Source organism: Ambystoma mexicanum, chromosome 8 (assembly GCF_040938575.1).
Source record: "Ambystoma mexicanum isolate Mex_15411 chromosome 8, UKY_AmexF1_1, whole genome shotgun sequence".
Classification (NCBI taxonomy): domain Eukaryota; kingdom Metazoa; phylum Chordata; class Amphibia; order Caudata; family Ambystomatidae; genus Ambystoma; species Ambystoma mexicanum.
In genome coordinates this window covers 1373093067-1373112997 of record NC_090929.1, presented here as the reverse complement: position 1 = coordinate 1373112997, position 19931 = coordinate 1373093067, and the positions used below count along the sequence as shown (strand labels likewise).

The 19931-nt window shown below is 42.4% G+C and overlaps 1 protein-coding gene across 2 annotated transcripts in view; it reads right to left on the bottom strand.

Annotated features, from left to right (window-relative positions):
- Window positions 1-19931, bottom strand: part of C8H10orf90 (chromosome 8 C10orf90 homolog) — a 1136825-nt gene that overhangs the window by 56838 nt on the left and 1060056 nt on the right. The window lies entirely within an intron of this gene.

Below are 19931 nucleotides of genomic sequence, written 5' to 3'. Positions count from 1 at the left end.
ATAAATTAGAAACAGAACAAATTACTGTGGAGATTACAGATGGACAATGGGCAGTTAGGCAACAGCACACCGGGTCATTTTAGGCATGGGAGATGAGCTCAAGGACGGTGGAGGAAGTACCTGGATAGTGTGGGGCCTCCGTCAATGAAGCTTGAGGCCTGTCTTTGAAGGATAGCTGTTGGTGGAGCTATGTGTATAAGTAACCCAAGTCATCGGGTTGAAGGGGGTGAGGGAGGGGAAGGCCAGGGCCAGGGACAGGTAGGTAAATAATGGCGCCATAATGGGCAGTGTAGGGTGGGGAATGGCAGGTTTTAGAGTTAGCCAGGTGGTGGGGGTTGGCCCGAAACCTGCTACCATGGCACAATTATAGTTATGGGCCCCCAATAGAGCATATTGGTAAGCAAATGATTACTGGGGACACATGGCACTAGAAGCATCGTATCCTCATACCTGCTATGATGTTTGTGTCACGTCAGCTACCTATGACATTTCCCTGCATAGCCTCTGGTTGGCATAGGCAGTTTGGGTCATCTGGTGTTTGTTGCCTTGGAGGGAAGACCGTGTAGGGTTCATGAAACCCTGATTCAGCTTGAAATTCTCTTCCTCCAGAAGACAGACATGAGTGCTTTCTGTGGTACTAGGTCAGCCTTGCCATTTGCTTGTCATGGACTCTCTGAGTTGGTCGGTGGTGCAAACCTTCAGGTGGTACTGACCTAGAGGTCCGTCGTGGACCATATGGTGCCAGATTACAGAAACCTTGCACTGGTACAAGTGCAAAGTTGCATGGTATTAACACTAGGGCAAAGTTTGCCGTAGTGCCAAAAACAATCAGGCCAATGTAAAACACATTTGCACCATGACAAGGGACAATTTGCATTGTATTAGCACTCAGGCAAAAATGGCCCATGGGACAATTTGCCCTAGTGCTAATACAGAATGGCACTAGCACTAGGGCACCCTTTGCCCCGGTGCAAAAATGCATTCAAAGTATTTATTGTTTGCACAACTCGGGGAATCAAAGAAAGCCTGGCTCCTTGGAGGAAGCAGTGACTCCCCCCAGGTGTGGCTGAACTCTTCCTTGCTTAGGAAGAGCCAATTGAAATGGGAACTAGATCACCTGTTCATGGGTAGAAACCAATGTGTGCAGGGCAATGCCCGAACGAAAAATGCAAAATGCTAGTGTGGGCCAGTTCTTTTGGTCAAAGTGGACCCCTTTTTTGGCCAATCTGGCAGTTTGATGAGTTACTTCACTATGTGGCTGGTAGTTTTGACCATTGTTGCTGAATAAATATTCTTTACATTGCACACTTTGCATCGCATTTTATCAAAAAATCTCCCCCATGGGCACTTCTCAAACAGTCTGTCACAAAAGGAATTAATTGCTATTTGCAACTATGGGACACTTTTTTCTTTGTGCCTGATACAATGTTATGCCCCAGTCCGACCCTGCCTACAGCCCTCCTCTAGCTGGATACATCAGAGCCAAGCCCCACAGAGGTGGTTTGGACACCTTCTGAGGCTCACAGAGCTCTTTTCTGGGCAGGCACTAAACCTTCTTTGGGTCAATGGAGTGCCCATATGAATGACAGTGGCACACATGCTTTTATGCCCACACTCCCCTTAAGCTCTAATTCGGAAAGCTACAATTTTGCTCACTAAAGAACGACTGGATTCCATGCAAGACTCACATAATTCTGAACCGGGTAGATAGTGCCACCTCACATGAGTGGATGGAGTCCTGGGTCAAGTTAAGTTATATGCCCGCAGCCTTCTTAGGGCTTGTACTGATACGAGGCAGAGCTTCACTCACTGGAGAAGCGTGGGACGTCTCGCGAAGCTTGCCAAAGTCTGCACTGGGTAGGGACATCCACCTCACATCAGTGCTGGGATCTCTGAACCACGGACATAAACACAACTCCTGTGCAACACAACGGCTCTTTTGGCCCTCTTGAAGTACCAAATGGGACACATCAGCACTTATTTCTCCAGAGGATGATGAGAGTCCTCCTTGGGCTCACCGAACTGTGCCCTAGGGTGGGTGTCTAGAGCCCCAGACCACAGGCAGTGACCCATGTGTGCCAGCAGCCAACCTGGAGATGTAACTCAGACTACTAAGGGCATGTCTGCCCGGCAGGAGCCAGGGCTGCTTTCCAGGCTTAGGTAACTTGTGCCTCAATTGGGGAAGCACAACTAGATTGGTGGATGGAGCCCAAGGCCAGGGGCAGCACCCCAAATTTGCTCACCAGACTCCTGAAGCTCTTCCTCAAATTGTCAGATGTGCTGATAAACACACCATTTGATGTCGCTTTTGCACCCCCTACAGTAATATGGTAGAAGGTGATTGAGCTTCTTTGTACTCAGTGTACTTTGGGCAACTGATGTGGAGTTCTGAGCAAATGTATTTGACCACATTACAGACCCAACTGGAGAAAAATGATCCTCCATCAGAACTTCCAAAGCTGCTTAGCCATCTGTTTGTACCAGTCATTTCTATGGCACAGCACTTATTCCAGTGGGTCAGTGATTGGCGCTCCGCTCCCCAGTCATCCCTTCTTGGGAATGCACTGGGTAGGCAGGAGATGAAATGTCATTGATCAGTCAAGTGGAGGGCAATACTTGTCAAGTCCCTAGCTGACTCCATGGCTGTTCCAGGCCACAAGGCAAGATGAGTTAGACTCCATGCAGGAGAATTTGGTAAAATATTATGCAGAGCAGATTTATAAATCATGGCTTTAAAATACACATGATTAGCACTTAATAGGTTATTGGGATGCATTGTTGCAAACTAAGTGTGGCCTGCAGCACCCCTTCAGATTAAAACTGTACCCGTTCAAGGAAAATAGTATGATATGTAACTTTTACACCAGTGCAAAAAATAGTGCAATTTAATTTTGCAAGGTGTTCACTGCCTCGTAGTGAATGAAACACACCAGTTGTGTTCCAATATATATTACATGAAGATGTATGCACCGGTTATAGAAAGGAAGCAACATTATTTCGGGTCATTTTGGAAAGTCAGGCAACTCATGTGTGTCCTATTTCTCATCATGTAAAAAACAAACATACTGCCAAACATGCTGTTACATACTTGACAGACCTCACAGGCTGAAAAAAAGCTTCCATAATCCTGGAAATGAGGCAACATCCAAGCATAGGACTGCTGTCCTCTTTGCCTGGATTTGAGGGACCTAAACAATAGTTGCCTATGTTCCTAAAGGGGGAGCCTGTGCTTCTGCAATAAACAACGCACAATGACTGAGTAGTTTGTAGGATACCATAAAATAAATATATCATCATTTCACTGTATGTATTTATATTTGATATTGGTGATTTATACGTGCTGACCACAGTACACAGATTGCTTTGTGCCACCCCAAGCAGAACCAGGGAAAGGGGGATACACATACACAGAGTTGGGGGGAAACACAGAAGGGCAATTTACAGGTTTTGGAACAATCGCATGCCCCACTCTCCAGGGACCCTTCCTTGCACAATGGTTCCTGACATCGCCACCACCTCTGGATTTCCCAGACCGTAAAATGAATCAAGAGACCGAGGGCCTCAACCATCCATCAGGGTGCTTTTAAGGCACCCAAAGACTCGTTTGTTGTCTGCCATTAAGGGGTTCCTTAACCCCTTACATCAGGCAATCTCTAACAGCAACATAATTGATGAGGGTCTCTCTGTCTCCCTAGAGTGCCTAAACTACAAAAGGGACGATGGGTGTAGTGCACCCTTGTGGGTTTTAGGGCCTCATTACGAGTATGGAGGTAGCCGCTTTTAGCGGCATGGCTACCCCCATACCGAGTACCGGGTCCGGGTTCCTGGAATGGGGAAATACCGCGCCATTCCGACCTTGGAGGGCCCGGTATTTCCCCATTCCAGGAACCTGGACCCGGTACATCCCCATTTCCATTTGCGCCCCCATAGGGCTCAATGGGAATGGGGAGGATGCTAACAACGGGCCCGTTAGTGACAGGCCCGTTGTTAGCATCCTGGTTTTCTAGCGAGTCCCGCTAAGGATGCCTGGTTTTACCAGACGTCCTTAGCGGGACCCGCGAGCATACCTCGTAATGAGGCGGTAGAGGGTTAACGGCACCAGCAGCTCTACTGGCGCCTTAACCCTCTACTGCCTGGGTCGTAATTAACTCATTAGACCTCTGCCTTCCTCTGGGGGCACCAGAGTGAAACTGCACCTCAGGGACCAAGACACCTGTACACCCAACATATCATTTCATGGGCTTAACCATCAATGTAACGTGTGCTGAAGTCACCTGTCTCTCCCTGTTGACATGCAAGCGGGTATCTCAGGGCGTGGGGTGCCACACTCAGCCATTTGATGCTTGGCCCATGGTGTGGTATGGTGAGGATCCTCTGGTCACCCTACCTTGCACCCCAATCATATGACCAGGGACAATCACATGGCCGCACCTCAGGTGAATTCTTGCAAAGTCCTGGCAGTCTTGCCCCTGTCCAAGGCTTGTGGGAGACCCTCAGATTAATCGTTATGCACACTGTGACAACTTGCAGGGGCTCAGAGCTCTTCCTGAGCAGAAACACATTTATAAAATGTATAAACGGAGTGTAATGATCATTGTACTGAGGTTAAGGAGAAAAGGAAGGCAGTAGTACTGGGAAGTGTCCAGCAACATAGACTATATAAAAATGTTGTCCGAATAGTATCTATTCGGACACCATTTTTGTATAGTCTATGTTGTATGCTACCCCATGTCAGGGTAGTGCTACCTCCCCCGTACCCAAATGTTTTGTCCATTTTTCCCAGAATATTGTGAACGAAATAAAAATAAGGTGTGCAACTATACACCACTTTGCTCTTTCAAGTGTCCAGCAACACCCAGGTCAGAAGGCAGAAGGGCCCCAGTGGATAACTCAGGTGAAACTCGTTCGTCTTGGAACCAAGAAACCGCAGAGCAACACAGGTCCGAACCCTGGTCGTCAGCTTAGAGACTGGTCTCTATTATTAAGTGCCTTACAAAAGATTAATTAATTAAGCCTCTAGAGGACAAAGACACAGGGCAACGATCGCCCACGGGTGCATAGCTGACTCTGGCTAATTGACACTCGTGTAACACTGAGGGCAGAACACTGCAAGAGACTGACATGCAGCGGCCAGGCACCCAGGGTTTCAGTCACCGAGGCATTCAGGACAGAATATAACACATCTTCTGTCATTAGCTTGACAAAAAGAAAGAAGGCACGCGAAATAATGATGTGATTAATCAGATCACAGGCAGGAATGAAATTATGTGTTGGCTGAGAACATATGTACCGGTGGTCAGTCATTTTTTTGAGGAAAAAAATGTCGAATGACACATTTTTTATGAAAAAATAATGTCGAAAAAAAAATGTTGAATTCCGTTTTTGGGTAAAACAACAAAAAATATTTAAAAAAGGGGGTTAGGGGGGAACCCCCCCATTTCGAATAAAAAACGTATTAAAAAAAAATTTGACATTTTTTTTTCTACATAATTTTATCGAAAAAATGACTTTTGACATTTTTGCATTCGAAAAAATGACTATAAACCATATGTACCAGGCTCCTCGGAAACTTCCGTCCGGTGTAGGTGCCATTTTTCATGCTAGCACAATTGCCAAGGCCACGTGTGAGCCATTACTTGCAAGGTGGCTCGGAGGGGGAACTTCTGATGTATGTTCCGGATTCCATGCTTGCAGAGTTTCACCCGCAAGTGGGGTAGACCATGAAGTATGAAAAGAGGTATGACACCCGCATTGAGGTAGGAACACTAAAAACATATAAATGAATGAGGAATGGATGTATGGGGCATGCACATGAGTCAGTTCATAATGCGAATGAGTGGCAAAACTACAAGGCAGACAGAGAAAGAAAACATCCCTTTTCTAGTAAAAAGAGTTGGGTCCTCAACAAAAATATGGCATGCAAGGAAACTTGGAGCTCTATCTGGACAGCAGACAAAGAGAAGTGGAGGCCTTTCAGACCTCAAAGACCTCAAAGAGAGATTGTGGCAGGTTGAGCTGAGTGTGAGCTTACATGAGCAGGTTGCCAGTCAGCTTTCGGTGGATGGGTATCACTGTTACGCACACTGATGCATGGAGGAGAATCTTGCCTGAGAAAGAAACCCTCGAGCATGTAGAACGCCAGCATGTCTGATTGGTTTGAGTAAGGGACCTTCTGAATATCGAACCATGCAAGGGTGTCTTGGGAACAAATGGCATGCAGAATTGACCCTATTGAAAGACATACAGCTGATGGGTGCGTGAGGTCTACGAAGGCCAGGTATGTGAGGTGCGCTTGGGGTTAAGGAGGACAGGAGGCAGGTAGTTCAGGTAACTGATCTTTATTGTAAATCCAGCACTACTCAGGTAATCAGGCAGATGTTGGCATATGGGGGACAAAGACACTGGGCATCCAACACCATGTGGTAGCTTACTCTGACTAACTCATACTCATGGAACACTGAGGGCAGAACACTCTGGGAACATTCCAAGATAGGGCCTTATTAAAAGTATGGTGGTAAGGCAACAAAGGTGCCGGTAGCACTACCGGCACCATTGCTACCGTACTGCCATACTACGAGTTCTGCTTGTGGGCGCCCTTGCAGCCACCATGTCTGACCTGGTGGCCGTACCAGCACCCGCAAGCAGAACAGTACTGTAGCACCGGTACAGTTATTAACGGTACCAGTGCTACCGCCTTCCCCATTCCCATTGAGTCCTACGGGGCTCAAATGGGAATGGGGATGGGGATGTACCGGGCATCCCCATCCCCATTTTACCGGCAAGGCTACCTCCAACCTCGTAATGAGGCCCACTTGCAGCAGCCAGGCACCAAGAGGTCCATTCAACAACATGCAGGCAGGAAGGAAGGAAGGGCAGAACATAACACTGAGCTTTCCCTTTAAGGGGGAGTATTTCCATTCGTTCATCAATAACAACAGATATAGAGAAACTGTTGCGATTAGTTCACAGGATGGGCAGTCACTTCTGCAGAATCGCAGATACATCATTGCAATTTCAGAATGTATCAATCACTGGCTGTTTATTGCGAAAAAAACAGATTTTGCAACATAATTACACCATGGGGAATGATGTCACAGAGGAAACAGTATTAAAAATTCTCTGCACTCCCAATGACACTATGCCTTCTACAAATGTATCCAGTGCATTCAGCCAGGACAACACCTGCTGTTAGGATAAGTGATTCATAGGTCCTTGAAGCAAGAGTCTGAGAAGAGAGTTGTGGAGGTGGTAGAAAATGATTGGAAAAGGTGGTAAAAATATCAGTGGATAAGCTGATAGAAACATCAGTGGATGTGGTGACAGGAAACACTGGTGGAGGAGGGGGGAGTAGGCAGAAAGCACCAACGATTTAGAGGAAGGAGGAAGACAACACATTAGCTAAGAACAAGAAGGTGCATGGAGGCTAGATCAAAACAAGGATAGAGGTGGAGTAATCAGGGCAGAGGTGCGGAGACCTTAAGACTAGAGATGAGTGGAATCCTTGACCAGTAGTGGCTGCTGACAACCCTTGGACACCACTTTCCCCAACAGAAGTCCTGCCACTCTACCAACATTTTATTCAAGTGACTGTACAACTGACAGAGAGGCTGGTTATCCTTGAGGAGCAAAGATGGAAGAAAGGGTTGTGTAACGTCTGGAAAACCTACAATGCCACTGGGGAAGCAGGATGATATCATCACAAGTGTGATGGATTTGGTTCTTGATTTGCTAAATCCCATTGTGTTGACTCACTTGCATCAAGAAAGGATTGTGAACCATATGTCACTTATTCAGTCTTCTGTGCACCCTACACAACTCCCTATCAATGAGAACATCCATTTCTAACCCCAAAATGAAAGTTAAACATGCAAAAATAGTTGCAATTTGTAATACAGAAACCCTTCACTTTTACATTACATTTAACTGTGGTTCATTTTCGAAAATGTTCCAGTTCAACGAAGTTTACAATTAAGATGCTTACCATATAAACACAATCACATTTATTTTTGTATTCTGTAAAACATAAAAGCATTTTTTTCACCAACACATTGTTTCTATGTACTTAATCAACCATTAAATTACACTATTACTTAAGAACCACAGTTCCAAAACGTGTTGAAGTTAACAGCACTATGTTCTAATACCTTACGAGACTTTACGTTTTGGCCCTCAGCTTTTACCCTCGCTATAACTTGGAGATGGGCATTAATCTGCAATATTGACTGCTGCCTCACACTTAAAGGATATAATAATCTTTGCTTATATTATTTGAAAGTAATGATGGTCTACTTTAAAGTTCAGAGAAATGGGATTCGGTTAGAGGCGAAATATGTGTGCTCTGTTTCTTGTTATTAAAGCAAAAAGAACAATGTATTTTTCACTGGTGCAAGTCTATGTAATGTGGTTTGGTGCGAAACTTCTGTGCTCTTTTCTGTATTGCGCACAGCACAGAACTGGTGAGAAATTCCATTGTTATTTGTTGTATCTATGGAAGAGTAATTTAACATGGGCTGTTATGATTCAATGATGCAACATCTTTTATTCTGCCCCATATTGCCTACAGTACACTGAGAGACGTTCTGCTAGTCGATTAGCTTCACCATGAGCTAGAGTAAATGCAGCCACAATGCACTCCAACACAATTAGAAAGGAACAGGTTGATGTTATAACATGAACACATAGCGATGTTGAAATTGTTAACAGTGCGACTCTTTTGGCACCTTGTGAACACATACATTTTGTAAATTCCCTACAGAATAACCAAAGATGAAGAAGGAGCCATGAGTCAGCAGTTAAATTGCTTTTCTGTGAAAAGATGCTCTGACTGCTAAAACAGCACTTCACCCAAACAAATGCTCTTGATCTCTGCATGTCTTGGTTTCTGAACTGTTAATATGATGTAACTTGCAGAGGTCATCTAACATGAATCACATCACAAATCTGTAGCATCAATGACAGAATGTCATTGCTCTGAAAGAAGGAAGTCTATTCTTTACTGCTGTAGCAGGTTTGTCATTAAAATGGGTCGAGAAATGTAGCAATCTGTAAGGTTATTTCGTGTACACCCACATCCTCTGTTCACAGACAATTGTTCCCATCAACCAAGCACCTCGGAAAACATAAACGCATAGCAGGCACTCGTTCTGCTCTCACCTGCCACATGCTTGCATGCATTATTTCACGGCCTGCTGAGCATGGCCACCTACTGGAAATACTAACATTCCTCACAGAAAAACCCTTTTTTGACCTGTACAAAGGCAATGGGCCTAACACACCTTTCACAGTCAGCCAATATCCTTACACAATCGACACAAACATGTCACATTCACTATCACACAACAAATGTAAACCCTCGGCCAACTCCCACGTTCATTCATGTAATGACTCTCAAACTGCTGAACAATTACAACACACCGCCAACAAATGTCTATTCACGCACACATACACACACACAGACTCTCTCTCTCTCTCTCTCTCTCTCTGTCTCTCTCTCTCTCTCTCTGCAGGGAAATCTATACAGAAGGAAGGAATGCAAAGGAAAACTCTACATTTTAAAATATATACATGGACTGCATCCTGCCCGAAGCATTTAAAAGATATACTTGCAAGGAGGGTTCATGATGTCAGCAACTTATCTACAACAAGACCGCGTGTGTCCATCCACAGTAATTGACAAGGCCAAAAATAAATCCAGTTACCTGGACGTGTACAACCAGATGCGTTAAATGGAGAAGTTAAACTGGGATGAAAAAGCACATCATTTCATAGAAAAGTGAAAATCGAATTGAGGCCTACATTATTTCTGATTTCTTCTGTACATTACTAAAAAACAGCATTATAAAACTAAAATATAATGAAATTTGAAATGTACATCTTTGACAGGAGCTTGATTGCAAACATCTTATAATGTTGCCCCTTCTTAAAGAACCAATTATAACCTGGACATGTTGAAAAGAAAGTGACTTTAAATGAAACATTTGTGAACGAAACCTGCCACTTTGGGCTAGTAAGCACATTTTTTTACCTTATTCCAGCCACTGTACTGGAGAGATATCTCCCCCAGGGAAGTAACATCCAGGTCTTTGAGACTAGGCTACACACTTTATGACACTGTCTGGATTCACAAAAGGGTCAAATGTTCTTTTTTTTCTCATAAAAACAGGCCTTATGAGGAAAACAATGGTGCACATTAACAATTTCCATTCGTCACTGGCTTTATCTCACAATTTCCTTAAAATACAATCATTTATTCTGGGAAGTGGGTTCATGGTAGACTTACCCAAAGCAATCAGAAATTCTCATCAAAACAGGTCTTCCAATAAGGAAGAAATGTACACTTAATGAGACACGAAGTAAGGCCTTTGTGACAAACAGCTCGAGTAATCACTCTGAAAAACTCAACTTCAAAGATCTTTCTGACAGTCCCATGAAAACCACCCTCGCAGGAGTCATGAATGGCCCACAAACAAGCCTCAAAGTGACCAACACCAAATGGTCTGTTCCCAGGCCACGATCTGGAAATACCATTAACATTTTGTGAAACTGTCACATGGGAAGGGGAATAATTGCCTCATTAAAAATGTGATAAGTGAAAGCACCGACGGATATATCAATTGACTGTACATCCTAGAAAATGTGTAAATATTATGGAAGTGTAAGTGCTTCTGGAAATGTTGGATTTGATGCTATAGACCCGAAAGGTGTGCATGGTGTTAGATTCTTGACTCCTTTTCCATGCAGTGGCCAAGTAGAGAATGCAAGCCATATAGTCTCTCAATTTTCACATGCCAGAAGTAATTCCCAGGGTACTGTTTTTAGATCTGAACCAAACACATGAGAGGTTTTTAAACTGCCACCCATGATTCATACATTAATTTGGCCATATAAAAATGACAAATGTTCATTGTTTTACTGTAATGTAATAGAAACACCATTGAAGGCAATCTAGAGCACATATGCATTACATAGATTTTTTTTGTTGTTGCAAGAAATGTAACCACAGGAATTTCAAGTAGGTTGTCTTTAAATTGAGTTTTCTAAAGTGCTGTTTGAAACACTAAGATATACATTGCTAATAAATTAGATATTTATTTTAATACATGAAAAGTAGAGCTGTTTAAATAGGCAGGGTTCCTCTGATGTAATCTTGTTTTCCATACAATTAAAGTTTTGTCCTGAATCCTCAATTATCAACGCATGGTGAATGTGCACTCATGGGGCCTCATTACGAGGCGGGCGCTAAGGGATTACCGGCACCGGTAAGGGTACCGGTGCCGGTAATCCCTTACCTCCCTACTATGAGTTCCCTTTACGGGTCCTCCCTTAAAGCCAGGTTTTTCCAGGCGTTAAGGACGGGACCCGCAAAGGGACTCTGGAGCTAATAGCGGTACCGCAATTTGCGGTACCGTTATTAGCGCCTTCCCCATTCCCATTGAGCCCTCTGGGGGCTCAATGGGAATGGGGAAAGGCCCTGGTGAATGGGAAATTAACGGTCCCGCCGACCTTGGAATGGACAGGTAATTGCTCCAGTCACCAGGGCGGAGTTGGTAGGGTTTTGGAGGAAGCCATGGGGCTAATAGCTCCATGGCTGCCTCCAACCTCGTAATGAGGCCCATGGTAAATCAAATGTACATATGGTGATGTGTATTCTTTAAAAACGTTTTCAATCAAGTTGCATGTAGCAGTGACATTTGAATTTTAATTTACCCAGTGTATTGTTCATTTTTCGGTGTGTTATGCAGTGTCATTGGGATTTCATTGCAAATGATGAAAATGTAAAATTTTGTTATATTTTTGAGTTGTTTGATTATTTCTATTTTTCAAAAATAAATTGACCTTCTGTGCACCCCTGAATATTTGTTTTCTGTTAGGGTAGGAAGGCTGAAGGGAATTAATACTGTTAAACTTGCTTGTCCAAGGTTCATATAAAGAACTTCATTTTTTTTATTATTATTTTTATTATTTGTCCAGATACATGGCTAGTTAAAAACCTTTATCTATTAAATAAATACACTTTCCATTCATAAAAGAATCTTTAAATAAATCACATAAGGAAGAGTGAGCAGGAGAAAACCACAAACATCAAAAACAAGCAAAGGTTTAGCAACTAACCCCGTCACTCTCCCCTCCAAACTCTCACTCTTTTCCCCCCTCCCTCATGCTCATCTAATTTTAACATGTGCAAATGAAAAATATTATAAACCCACAATGTCCATGGACAACACAATTTCTTTAATATACATTTCTACTTTCCCAGTCCATCTATTCCAATATTTTCTTGCAAGAACTGAATTACCCCAAATATGAATGGAAAAATTTCACCCATCAGAATCCAGGCCCATACATCATCTGTCTCCCAAGAATGTCTATCTGCAATATATTTCCCAATGTAAACAGTACACAAAGAGGCCAATTCCATATGAAACAAGATTTGATGTTTCATAGTTTTGGGGTCCTTTCTAGAGTCACAAAATCTACCCGTACTCGCCCATATATTTTCAAGATTTGTCTCTAGGGCAGTATATTATGGCAAAGCCTCAAAAACTGCTGGCAATACCAAGCACAAGGGAATTGGATGAAATATCTCAGAACAATGTTATAGGCCTTGGTTTCATTTTCCAAGTGTGACTGAAGGGCATACCCATCCCTCATCTCCGAAAGTCCGTATCCAATATTCCTCTCTAAGTATTCTTTTTACCTTCTCTGGATTTGTTATAAACATGGTCTGACAAGTACCAAGATATTCCAATCTTACATTGCAAGCCCCAAACCTATGTTCTAGCAGGTCTTCTTTCCCTTTTATCTTATTCGGGGTGAAAATCAGATATGGTATCGCCTTAGAACTCAATATGCATTTTCCAAATAGTGAAAGGGTCCTCCACTTAGAACTTGCATAAATCAAAATCAAGCCAAGTTCATATCTGATTATAAGGACATTTTGATGCAGTCTGAGAACCCTCTTCCAAAAGAAGGCTTCCAACTTCCCCCAAATTTTGCATGAGGTAGATCTAAATGCTTCAGCACCATAAGTCAAGATCGAAAACAACCTTAGTTTTATAAAAAGTCAGAATCTGCATCAAGGATGTAGAGAAGGAGCTAAGTAGCCCCACATCAACCATCTCACCCACAGCACCTGTATGTTGGATGACAGCGTGTGAAACACATGCGGTACCAATGAAAATACTGGTACTAAGGAAAATCTGGGAGGCAAGGTTCCCATTGAGGAAACCATACCTGCATACAAGACAATAGGATGGTCGTCTGAAGGAAATTCCAGAAGAAACAGGACGGTTGAATGACAAAGAAGAATGGTGACGTCATCACCATCAACGTCATGTCGATCAAAGTTGACATAAGACTGGTGATAAATGCATAAAGGTAGAGATTCAGAGACTAGACTGTAGACGATTCTGTCAGGCATCAAGAAAGTATCGGGATGAATGACATTTTGGGATTAAGATGAAGAAACTTATGCTGCAGACATAATGAAGAGGTCAAGCTATTTTACAGGTATACACATGCAAAGAAATGCAAGCAGATAAAGTATTCTAAAAGGCTAGCTAAGTAGTGAATAGATTGTGGCATGCACCACCATGAACATATACATATATATATATATTGTAGTCAGTAGAAGATGGATGTTTCCACCTCGTATGGTAGCAGTGCTAAGCAAAAGAAGGAAGGCTGCTTTTCCCAGTTTCCAAGTGTGGCACAGTTAGAAAACAAGTGAATTAATAAGGGTGAAACTCAGAAAGGCGAGGTTGGGTGAGCTAAGAAGCCAAGGCCATATCAGACTGGAATAAACAGACATTGGATACACATCGTGTCAAAGAACGAAGCTCCTGTTCAAAAGGCATGGACAAAAACAAGAAGACATCAGAGGTCTATTAAAGAATAGGGTTTTGATACACTGAAAGCTCAATTTCGTGGTCTTTAGTCGCGTGGGGAGGAAAAGTTGGATGAGTATGATCGTCACACCTACGCATGAGGGCAGAGCGTGCATTCACTCCCCTGAATTCCCCGGAGCGAAAATCATATTCAAGGCCAAGTTCAAAGACTTAAATGACAGTGGACCACTGAGGTGATGATGGATATGCTAATTGGGGGGAAGCTATGGTTAAGACAAGCTCATCTGCAACTGGACTTTCAGCCTGAGTGCGTGCTGCCATCGTAGTTTGGTAGGGTACTGACGGAGGTTGGAAAGTAACCAATGATAAAGGACCGCATGATCAAGGGTCCTGTAGTTGTGTAGCCAATTAGACGTATATTTAGTGACGTTCACAGTGACATATTTTAAGGGACGTGCTTAGTTGCCCGACCTGATGTTAAGAAACAAATAATTGTCTTCCACTGCCATAAAGAAGTATGGATCGTATACCTAGATGATCCTTGTAGAACCTATCACACTCACCATTAGGTTTTTGTAGTTTGCCACATAGGATGACGTTAATAATAGGCATATTAAACATCACCTATGATGATTTCTTACTATAAGAATGTAATTTTTTATGAAATGTGTTGAGAAGTCTCGAGAGAGATCCTCATGAGGGATGTCTGTTGATATCCGTTGTACTCCCTGTTTTAGATAAGTGATATTAAAACAGTATCTTTTGCCAACTATCTCAGTTGTTTCTGTTATTGATGTTTGTGTAAACTCTGCATCCACCGTCCATCTCTAAGGTATTGCTAACCTATCTTTAAGTGCTGAGAAGGAACCTCAGTTCAAGGAAAATGTACACTATTTTTTATAAATCAATCTTCCTTGGGTCGTTTATGATTTAATGCTCCAGGTCTTTTTGTCTAGGTGGGTCCACTAAGCTGGAGATTACTCTCACTTCCAAATACATCACTGATGTCATCTGGGATAGGAGTTCACCACCCAAATGCCACTTAAATGTTTTTTTCTGCATCAAAGTTATTACCAAAACATTCATTTTTTATGCATTTATCACCAGTCCATTTCTAGTCATGTAGTCCTGTAATTCTAGTAGAGACCTTTGCAGACCAATAGGTGTCTGATCTATAATAACCAGGTAATCTGCATATCGAATTTGAGTCAGTTTATGACCATTCATATTCAGGGGAAACACCCAGACATGATCCAAACCATCCATTAAATCTGATAAAAAAATATTAAACAGCATAGGGTCCAGTGGGCATCCCTGTTTTAATCCACTGTAAGTAGCAATCTCCTTTGTTTAAAAGTCACTGGTCATTAAGTCTCATTTTATACCCTTGTCGCCGTGTAGAGAGCCTTTACTGCTCTCAATACATCAGATGGGCAGTCCCATGCCTCCATTTTTGCCCTTATATGGTTTCTGTCCACCATGTCAAAGTTTTTTCTAAATCCACAAACCCTAAATATATTTTTGTTCAATTTTGTAAAGCTTTTCCTTTCAGCATATCTAACAAGAATACATTTACTTCTGTTCCAACACCAGGGACAAATCCTGATTGCAGAGGGTCAATTTGACTTGTCTCAATCAGCCATTTCCGTAGGGGTTTCAAAAACAAAGTCGCATAGAGTTTTCCCTACACATCCAGAAGGGCAATAGGGCGACAGTTTGAAGAATCTGTCCTATTACCCAGGAGTTCAGAATCATTCCTGAACTCATCAACTGGGTAAACAACTGAAATATAAAGGCCAGCCATGTCTCAACATGCTCTTCTATCATTGAATTAGTTAGTCCATCATGACCTGGAGTATTCGCTGGATTCAGATTTTTTACTAAAAGCTTCCTGTTCAGCTTGTCCATAGGGAAAACTTAAGGGACATTTTGTTTGTTATTTACCTCCTCATCTAGGTTCCACTCTTGTGAAAATAAGTCCTCAGAGATCTTACACCAAACATCCTCTGTTACTACATTTGTTAATAAAGTAGAGTTAGAGGAGGTGGCTTTATTAAGCTATTCCCAAATCTGTCTAGTGTCCTTCTTTGCCAGCGCCTTCAACATTGCTTCAGCATCTCTCTGCAATAGTTGTGCTTTGTACCCTGATATCCAATTTTTATATGTTTGCCTTCTCTTTATCTGTAAATTAAATCGGCCACCATAGGCCGACGTTTCTATAACACTTACTTCTCTGCATAGCTGTTTTTTTCTTCCCTGATCCTTTCATCTTGTACATGATTAGGCAATGGTATCAGCTCTTTCCCCTTCCTTTCTGACATAACAAACTCCATCAGCAGGAGAGCATAATTTATCTCTGCCTGTTGATCCCAATTAAAATCAAAATTGTTCAGTAATTTGGGAATGTCCTGAGGTCTTACCCTCAAAAGATTATGTGCATTGACTGTCTCTACATTACTTTCCCATCTTTTCTCAATCACCCTTTTCTTACCACCCCAAAATAGAATTAGTAGAGCATGGTTGCTTCCTTTCTTTTTAACAACCTCCATTTTGAAGATCGCGTTGAATGTATTTGGGAAGACAAATATAAAGTCCAGGTTCGGCGATTGGGTTCCATTAGGCCAAATTTTATTCACCGGTCTATCGCCTCTAACTGGCCATAAGCATATTAATACTTGATGCCATGATTCTGAGCCATGATGTAGCTAATTGCAATCAAGTGTTAGAGAGATCTTCATCCTCATCTATAATTCTCCCTGACTCATCTATACATGGGATAATTAAAACACCTGCCAATATTACGTAACACATCCCATATTGATCATGGAAATTGCCTATTGTTTCTATTACAGCATTAAAAAAAAACCTCCTCCTTTATGGCCATGGGGGTCCAACATATGTTAGCTATTAAACCCCATTTACATTTGTTTACCCAGTCAACATTTAGTTTCACATTCAAGATCTGTAAAAAAGGGTTAGGCTTTTCAGCTTTCACAACTTGCGGGCCATTTTCATTTTTACGAAAGACAGAAGGCCAGAAGACGGACAGCCTTATCTACTGCTATACGCAAGGATCAAATTGGAGCTATAACCATATAGGGTTAGGCATTGCCTCAACCAAGACTTCTGCAAGCAAATAATGTGCATGTCACCAGCACAAATGTCCTGATCAGAGCTCAGATGTACAAATCCCCTCGTGTTCCAGTACCCCAAGGTTGAAACATTCTCTTGTTGTTAATTATTGGGTGTAAGAAGGGCACTTCCTCCTTGGAGATATTTGGCCACTCGATGTTAATTGTATGCTACATTTAATAAATACAAATTGTGCATGTCTGATCTGGAGTGGGTGGAAAATTCTCCTCAACTAGATGTCACCCAACTAAAACATCCTACAAATTGGTACCAATGAGATATGATTTATGGGATTACTATTGTTATTGCAACAGAAACATTTTTAGCTCAAGTTGTGCAAAGTGCATGAATGTTCATAGGCATTTTCTGTTGTATTTGAATGGTGTGGTGTTGATACCACAGCCTCATAAGGAGATATAAATGTGTGCACAGAAGTGTTTAATTGTGTAGAACAAGATTAAGGCTCAAGCTTGAATTTGGAAGTGACAGTAGTAAAAAAGGAGTAAGACAAGTTTGCATTTTTCTGCTAAGTGAGAATGTTGGAGGTTGATTGCTACATTTTGAACATAGATATCTGACAGAAATTCCTGTGGTTGAAGCACATGCTCGTTCAAAATTATATTTGAAAGGGAATTGGGCCACCACAGATATTGAAATATGCAAGTCAGAAATGATGGACAAAGTTACATCTGTGGGTTCAGATAATTGAAAAAAAGGACAGTTAAATCAGTCCCTATATAGGCTGTATATGACTTCAACAATCAATGAAAAGATATTTTTTAGCATATATGTGTTTCTGCCAGATGCCCCTCCTCACCCCCAGGTTCATGTTGGGATGAAGAGCCAGAAATGCTCGCCGCCATTCATCTTATTTTGGACAGATCCCGAGTGCACCAATGATTGACAAGTACACAGAAATGTATCCTCTGACCCAGCCATACAAGCCGAATGCAATGCAAGTGTTTACTTGTGTAGGAGAAGAACCAGAGAGCGTGGACTGGAAACCTATATGGACAGCCTTGTCTAAGCACCAGGAAGCCATGGTGTTGACAGCATTACTGGCATCACGATGTAGCAGCGTTAGACATGCAGCACACTCGCAGTCCTGCAATGCATCAAACAAACACACACTCGTATACATGATGAACATACGTGCACAGTTCTTTAGCTAGAGGACAGATACATACACATACTGTCAATGCTTTTATTATTTTTGCCATTAGCCAAATGCAGTAACGCAGAACCACAAGGCATAAGAGATCTTGAGCAAGCTTGCATATGCTTATAGCAAAGGTTGAGTGGACATACAGGAGTATATATGGAGCCTGATAGAGCCACGTATAACTAAACAATAGGGCACTTAGCATGACAATGACAATGTAGAAACCTCAATATAAGGTTTAGGAAAAATTACATCAGGCCTCAAGCCACAGAGCATGAGACGAGGGGAAGCTGATTCATGCTGCACAGGCTCAGAGCCAATGTCAGAGATAAGAGGACACATTCCAATCTCCAGGCGACAAGGTGACCAGCTGCAGAAAAACAGAATATATCCTCCTAAATGTGAGCTGAGGAGCTCATATGCGTGGGCTCTACATACGTGGTACAGCAGAACGAGACAATGGACAATCATCCATGGTGGGAAAGCAGAGCCGATCCCAGCATACCAGACGTGAGCTGCAACAAGTATTCGACATGAGGAGCATAGTCTCATAGGCATAGGTGGTGCACACAAGTTACAATACAGACACGTAATCATTCACATCGCCTTGAAGAGGTGCACAGTGAGCTGAGAACTTGATCGAGTCCCAGGCCTGAGGAGAGCAGCTCTAACCAATCACAGTTTAGAAACTCAGGGGTGGATGGCAAACGGTATGAACCAATGGTAAGCCCCTCACTCTGCAACTATGTAATAGATAGTTTCTTAGAGACGGGAGAGGCCAGCCACCTGACATGCAAGGACCAGTAGAATGACACCAAAAGGGTCTCCTATATGTAGTCATGTTCTCGATATCCAATCCCTCGTGGTGATTGGTTTTTCAGAGAAGGGTCCAAGTGATGATGCCAGAGTCACACAAAACCATGCTGCACGCCATGGAAAGCTGAGATGTACCAGAAAATTCCTGTTTTCTTGTATTGATCCCTGTTGGTTTTATTTGTAATAAACTGCAGTTTGTACTTGCCGTTGATTGAGTCCTCTGTTTATTCTGGGGAGGGTGTTTCACCCTCAAAGTTGGCTGACCCCCATACTTGGGAGTCCCTCCTAACAATCTAGGGTTGGGCATTGCCTCAGCCAAGTCTCCTGTAAGCAAATGATATCCATGTCGCCAGCACAAATGTTCTCATCAGAGCTCAGATGTACAAATCCTGTGTTCCAGTACCCCAAGGCCCAAACGTTCTCTTGTAGTTAATTATTGGGTGTAAGAAAGGGCACTGCCTCCTTTGAGATCCTTGGCCACTCAATGTTCATTCACTTAATAAACAAAAATTGTGAATGCCTGATCTAAAGTAGGTGGAAAGTTCCCCTGAACTAGTTGTGACCCAATTAAAACATCCTACAAATTGGAAGTCCCAAAGAGATATGATTTCTGGGACTACTTTTGTTATTGCAACAGAATTATTTTTAGCTCATGTTGTGCAAAGTGCACAAATGTGAATGGGAACTTTGTGTTGTATTTGAAGTATGTGGTGTGTATACCACAGCCTCATAAGGAGCTATAAAGGTGTGCACACAAGTATATCATTGTGTAGAAAAAGATTAAAGCTCAAATTTGAAGTGACAGTAGTAAAAAAGGATTAGGAAAGGTTTGCAGTTTTCTGTTTAGTGAGAATGTTGGAGGTTGATTGCTACATTTTGAACATAGATAGCTGACAGACATTCCTGTGTTTGAAGCCCATGCTCTTTCAAAATTATATTTCAAAGGAAACTGGGCAGCCACAGATATTGAAATA